General features: G+C 45.3%; 1 pseudogene; it reads left to right on the forward strand.

Moving 5' to 3' along the window:
* Nucleotides 1–810: 810 nt before the first annotated feature.
* Nucleotides 811–4,474, forward strand: LOC101408531 (butyrophilin subfamily 3 member A3 pseudogene; annotated as a pseudogene).
* Nucleotides 4,475–6,379: the final 1,905 nt, after the last annotated feature.

Below are 6,379 nucleotides of genomic sequence, written 5' to 3' on the forward strand. Positions count from 1 at the left end.
AGCTGACAAATGAAAGGCTAATAAATGAGAGGAGGGAGGAGGGAGTGGATGGGAGACTTCGAGGACTTTTTATATATTTTTTGATATTTGAACCATGTACATGTAACTTATTGAAAGATTAAATTAGAAAAAACATATGATTCTGATGCTCAAGTAGCTCATATTCAGAAGTGAGAAGCAGACAGTTCAAGACAAGTAATAGTATTATGTTATTGTAAGCATCTACCGAAGCCTTAGCCACAGTTCACTGAGACTTGAGGAAGAGAAGGATCATTTGATGTCATGAGATCAACTCCATGATCCCCACCCTGGGGGTGAGAGGCTAAAGTTCCATTCCATTGCAGACCCCTTCTGCAGGGCCTGGCCTTGGATTGCAGCCTTGGCAGGGATCCTGCCCATCTTGCTGCTACTTCTTGAGGGGATGGGTTACTTGCCGTGGCGACAGCAGAAGGAGAAAGAGAGAGAGCAAGCAGAAAAAGATCTGGAAGGAATGACAAGAGGTATAAAACCACGAGGTAACACAAGGAATGGGCTCAGGGGAGGGTGCCCCTGAGGACCTCACACCTCCTCACCCCTAGCACCCACTTCTGCCCTGCATCATGTGTAAGGTTTATTTTCTAGAGGTCTTCCCCACTCCATCCCCACATCAGTAATGTTTTTTTCCTGCTTATTTTCCAAAGGAACTCCAGCATGAACTCAGTTAAGTTCCGACTCCCCCAAGAACCCATATATGACTCCCTATCACTGCTTTAAGCAACGTAATGACTCTTCACTTTTCTTCCATTGCAGAGTGGAGAAAGATCTAGTAACATGGCTTGTGAGTGGCTCTGACATTTTCTCTGAATTCACATCTGACTCTCTGCTCTGATATTTCCCAGCTCCTTTCCTCACCCCTAATGGCCCGGTGTTGAGAAAAGTCCAGGATCCCTTTACCAAGAGAAAGAAATGAGGGTGGTTGATTGTGGGGAAGCGCAGGAGAGTCATGGTTTTTAATAGAGAAAAGGCCCTTTAATTTCTCTCCAGGAGGGACCCACAGACTCTTCAGCCCAGCAAGGCAGCAGGGAATATCCAAGGTGCACTTGAAAGGAAAGGAGGAGGAAGGGATGGAACTCTCTAGATGAAGTGCCTTCCCTATGTTGGGAGCCTCACTAATTGCTTTACATAATCTGTAGGCTGCTGAGAAGAAAACAAAGAATGTAAGATTTAAGGGAGTGAGAAAATCACAGAAGCAGGAGAGAGAAAAGAGTCTCTTAAAAAGAGGAGTGGCCACAGTGGCTCAGTTGTCATAGATTTATGAGAACTGCTTTTAAAAAATAGTGTCTGAAATTTCCACATCAAGTTGACCAATTTTTTTCAGAAGTAGGCAGGATAGAATACAGCTTGAGACAGATGGATTCTAGTGCACACACACAGACACGTGTACACACAGTGACACCTGTGCCCAAGTATGGGAGTGTAGATATATACAGAATAGATCTGCCATATCTCAGCTGGGAAAGCACTTACATGGTGCCTGTGGTATATCAGCAAGCAGTTGATGTTCTCAGATTTGACATTAAGGAGAAGAGGGGAGGAGAGTGTTGAACAGGCAGGGGGAGAAGGTAGGAAGGGTGGGGGTGAGGGTCAAAAAGAAAGATTAGGTGGGTGCAAAAGAAGAGAAATGAAATGACTCAGAAACTACATGTTTCAGGTGACATCTCTCCCTTTCTTCCATTGTAGGTGGAGAGAAGTCTCAGGACTATGCTGGTGAGTAACCTTGATGTTCTCTGAGTTTCCTGGCACGTGTGTACTAAGCATTTGAACCTTTTCTCCGCTGTGTGACCCATTGGCATTCCCAGTAGGAATAATCAGATCTAGCCCAGAGGCTCATTTTCCATAGGGGATACCACTCCTGCTTTTCTGGAGCCTCAGAGAGGATCTTTCAGATACAGCACCTGGGCATTTTCAGCCACCCCTCACCCTGCTGGCACACATGCCCACACCTCAGCAAAGCCTGGCCATGTCGCCTGCAGCCACAGTATGATGGAAGGAAGGAAGGCCACGTTCTGAGAGGTTGTATCCGTGATCCAGCAGAGCTATAGAAGAAGGACGCTGAACATTGGAAGAGACTGAAGAAAGGGGGAGGGGAAAGGTTTACTGAGGAGAATGGGTGGGGAACAAAAGAAATAATGTCCTTTCCTTATCCACGTCTCCTGCCTTTCAGAATGGAAGATGGCCCTCTTCCAAACTGGGGAGTGAATTACTGTATGTTCCCTAGGACAACAACCTGAGAGACCATATTCTGTTTTTTTTCCTCTACCTCTTGAGATCCTGGGAAGAAAAGTCCCCATGACTGGGAGAGTTCAGGTGGATGACTTGAAGTTCTGGTCTCAAAGGTGTGCCCATCATCAGGGTATTGTGCTGAGAGCCCAGAAAACCAGGGAGAGTTGCTCCCCTGGGCTTCCACAGATCTTCATGGGAAGGAAGAAGCACAAAGGGTAGAGCTGAGGGAAAGGAGAGGCAGAGTGAACTAATATTGCAGGGAAAGGGAGTATGTGGAATGACCAAGGAGAGAAGGCAGTACACAAAGAACTTTGCTTTTCCCAAGCTTCCTATGCTACCTCCTGCTGCTGTGAGTCCCCAAGTTGCTTAATGTTTCTGAAATTAACTCTCTTCATTTTTAAATGATGATCATAATTCCTATTATGTGAGGGTTGAGGTAAAGACTAGTTGAAGTAATGAACATGTATTGGTCAAGAAACCAACAAGAAAGGGATGGCATTTTCAAACTAGGTGATTGAATAAAGTTTAGAAAAGGAACTTTTACATAGGTGGGAGTGGGGTTAAGGAAAATCAACAAGGGAATGTGAAGTGCCCCAGGGCTCACAGTAGTGGGAAGCTGTCACCACCCTAGACTTGAAAGAGTAGGGAGAGGGAACAGTTACTGGAGCCCAGAGGAAGCTGTAGCTCAAGGACAGGGCTGCCTGAGAGGAGTCATGTCTTTGTTAGAGCATCACCATCTGAAGTTGACAAGGAGGAAGTGGGGAAAATAAATGCTGTGCCTCTCTTTTCTTTCTCCTTCCAATCATCAGCTAGTACTTTCCTTTGGCCAAACCCAACAGGTAACCAGAGGCAAGGGACCCCAGCGATGTTGTCCATAGAGGATACATTCCTGGGGCCAGAAAAAGGTAGAGAAAGGTGGAGAGTGGATCTGGGAGCACAGAAAGCCGCCAATATGGCCTTTAACACAGAAAAGGCATGGCAGCCATTATAACATCAGGCACTTCCTCCATGCCTGGCCCTGGGCTTCATATAAAACATATGTTGTCTTTTTCTACCCCAGAGATTAATATTTTTATCCCCATTTTTCAGATAAGGAAATTTAGGCTGAAAGGTATTATAAATCTTGGGTTTATGGAGAAAGAGACTGCAGAAAAGGAAAAGTCATTCAGCTCACGAGTGGTAGAACAAGGATTGAAGTGTAAATCTAAGCGACTATAAAAAAGCACATGTGGGCAGACTCATTTTGGGGAGGGAAGTAGGAAAAAGATGGAAGGAAGGAGCCAGCTCAAGATGTCAGGTTAGGCAGGCCTGACCCTCAGCATTCTTCTCCACTGAACAAAAGACTCCTGTGCCTTTCTTTCGGTGTTGCTGAGAGGGTCACATTTGGGGCAGGCTGGGGACACCAGGCTCTGAACTCGTACCTTCTCAGCCGTACCCAGGTCTTCAAGGCTGAGTTTCTGAGGTCTGGGAACAATGGCTGACCCCATGACCCATCCCATACTTTCTGCAGCAGATGTGATTCTGGATCCGGACACAGCACACCCCATCCTCTCTCGTTCTCTGGACCTGAGGAGCCTGTGGATGGCAGTCACACCAGGAAATCTGTCAGACAACCCTAAGAGATTTTATTGGCATTCCTGTGTGCTTGGCTGCAAAAGCTTCATGTCAGGGAGAAATTTCTGGGAGGTCGGGATGTGGGACAACAAAGAATGGCATGTTGGGGTGTGTAGGGAGAATGTGGAGAGGAAATATTTGGTTTATATAGCTCCTGAGAACGAATTCTGGACTATGGATCTGTCTAATGGGAAAGACTATCAAGCTCTCACTTACTCAAGGACCAACCTGACAAATGCCAACCCTCCTCAAAGAGGGGGAGGATTTCCTGGACTATGAGACTGGTGAGGTCTCATTCTATAATGCCATGGATGGATCACATATCTACACTTTCCCGCACACCTTCTCTGAGCCTCTGTGTCCTGTTTTCAGAATTTTGACATTGGATCTTACTGTCTTGACAATTTTCCCAGTGCTGCCCTGAGTGCAGAGTTTCCTTCTTTCTGACCTAGTGTCTGACGTTTCCCTGGAGACTCCAGTGACCCCAGGATCTGCTGATGAGAATGGGGACCCCCAGGCTGAAGTAACATCCTTGCTTCCCTCTGCGCAGCCTGGTGCTGAAGGCCTCCTCCTTCACAGCAACACATCACAACAATAAAATACTTACTAAATGCCCACCCTGTGTGAAACACTTCACTAATATTAATTTCATTACTCCATATGAGAGTTGAGTTTGGTAGCACCTTATTTTCTCCTTTCTATGGATAAGGAAACAGGGGTGCAGAAAAGTGAATTAACTTTCCAAATGTGACTTAGCAAGTGAATAACAGCTGGGATTTGAACAACAATAACTGACATTTATAGATAACTTAAAATGTACTGGGTGCCTTGCTAAATGATTTAAGTGAGTTTCACTTGTTTAATCCTTTCAACAACTCTGTGAAGTAGTCTCATTTTGAGGATGTGGAACATGAGACAGGCCCAAGTGAAGTAACTTATATAATTTCACGCAGAAATTTGTGCTGCTGGGAGCGGTTAAGACCCTGTCCCACCACCATGCCCTAGCCTGTTGTTCTTTTCCTGTCCTGTTGCCTCCGTGGGACCATATGCAGCCCTGAGTTTCACTGCCCAGGGCAACCCAGGGTGAGGATGACTGTAGGTGATCACGGAGGCCACACCCCACTTAGTTGCCTCAAGGTCGATTATCAGAGCCCTTGAGGACAAATTCTTCACTAATAATGGGCACACGTGCACCCACTCTGGCAACGTGATGTATGATCATGGAGCCAGAACGAGTCGTCCTACTTTGAAGGTCTCTAGGAACCTAACTTAACACCTAAAGATCATCTGTGGAGTAAGAATTTTGGGAGGAAGGAAGCTCCATGAACTTTAGTGGTATTTTTATCACACTGTAGAATCCATCTGCAGGAAAGGGATATTCCCCCCCGACCATTCCTTGATGATAACGGATGTTCGTTTCAACTGATGGATACTGGGGAAACGCTACTCTCCATTATTACACTATTATTGTTCACTACTGTATCCCCTCTACTCGGCATGTGGTTGTCAAGTTACATTTGTTAAATAAACTTCTTAATAATCTTAACTCTTTCTCTGAGCTGTTTCTAGATTTTAAACCCTCACAGTTTACACACCACAATTTCACAGTTAACTTTAGAGCAACATTTTCACAAAATCTTTATTGTATTAGTTTTCTATTGCTTCCATAATAAATTACCAAAAATTGTGGGACCTAAAACAACATAAATTTATTATCTCACAGTTCTGAAGGTCAGAAGTCCAACATGGGTCTCACTGGGCTAAAATCAAGGTGTCTGCAGGCTGTGTTCCTTTCTAGGGGCCCTAGGGAATAATTTGTTTACTTTCTCCTTCAGATTGATGGCAGAATTTAGTTTTTGCAGTTGTAGGACTGAGGTTGCCATTCCTTGCTGGCTGTCAGCTGAGAGCTATTCCCAGTTTCAGGGCTGTCACCTTCCTTGGCTTGTGACTCTTTTCCTCCATCTTCAAAGTAGCAATGGCAGATTGAGTCCCTCCCAATCTATGATTCTCTCCTTGTTCCTTTTCCCGTGACTCTTCTGCCTTCTTCCACTTTTAAGAACTAGGATATCTTGGCCTCATCTGGAAGGAATCCACAGTTGGAGGTAACTCAAAGGAAGGAACACACCCTCTAGCTTTATTCCTCTCATGAAGGAGATTGATTATGTCAGGTTGTCATGATCCAAAGTGGCACAGCCCAGTGGGACCTGGTTTCCTATTAAACTACCTCATGGACAATAGGTCTTACTCATATTCCGAACACATATGTTTCCCTCTGCCTCAGGTCAACTACCACACAGGTTGAGCCCTGGCTTCACTGGATACTTCTGGCACAAACTTCCCCAGAAGCCCTGGGTCTTATTTTCTTCAGATAGAGGCTATCGGCAGGCCATGCTCTTAGACTCTTATAGCCCTCTCTTCTGTCACTTCCAAAGAGCAACCCAGTCCTGGGAGGAAACTCTGGAGCCATTGCTAGTGTGTTAATTGCACAGTTTTCAGTTGAATC

The sequence above is a fragment of the Ceratotherium simum genome, chromosome 13 (assembly GCF_057802395.1).
Source record: "Ceratotherium simum simum isolate JZ-2026a chromosome 13, ASM5780239v1, whole genome shotgun sequence".
NCBI classification, from domain to species: Eukaryota; Metazoa; Chordata; class Mammalia; order Perissodactyla; family Rhinocerotidae; genus Ceratotherium; species Ceratotherium simum.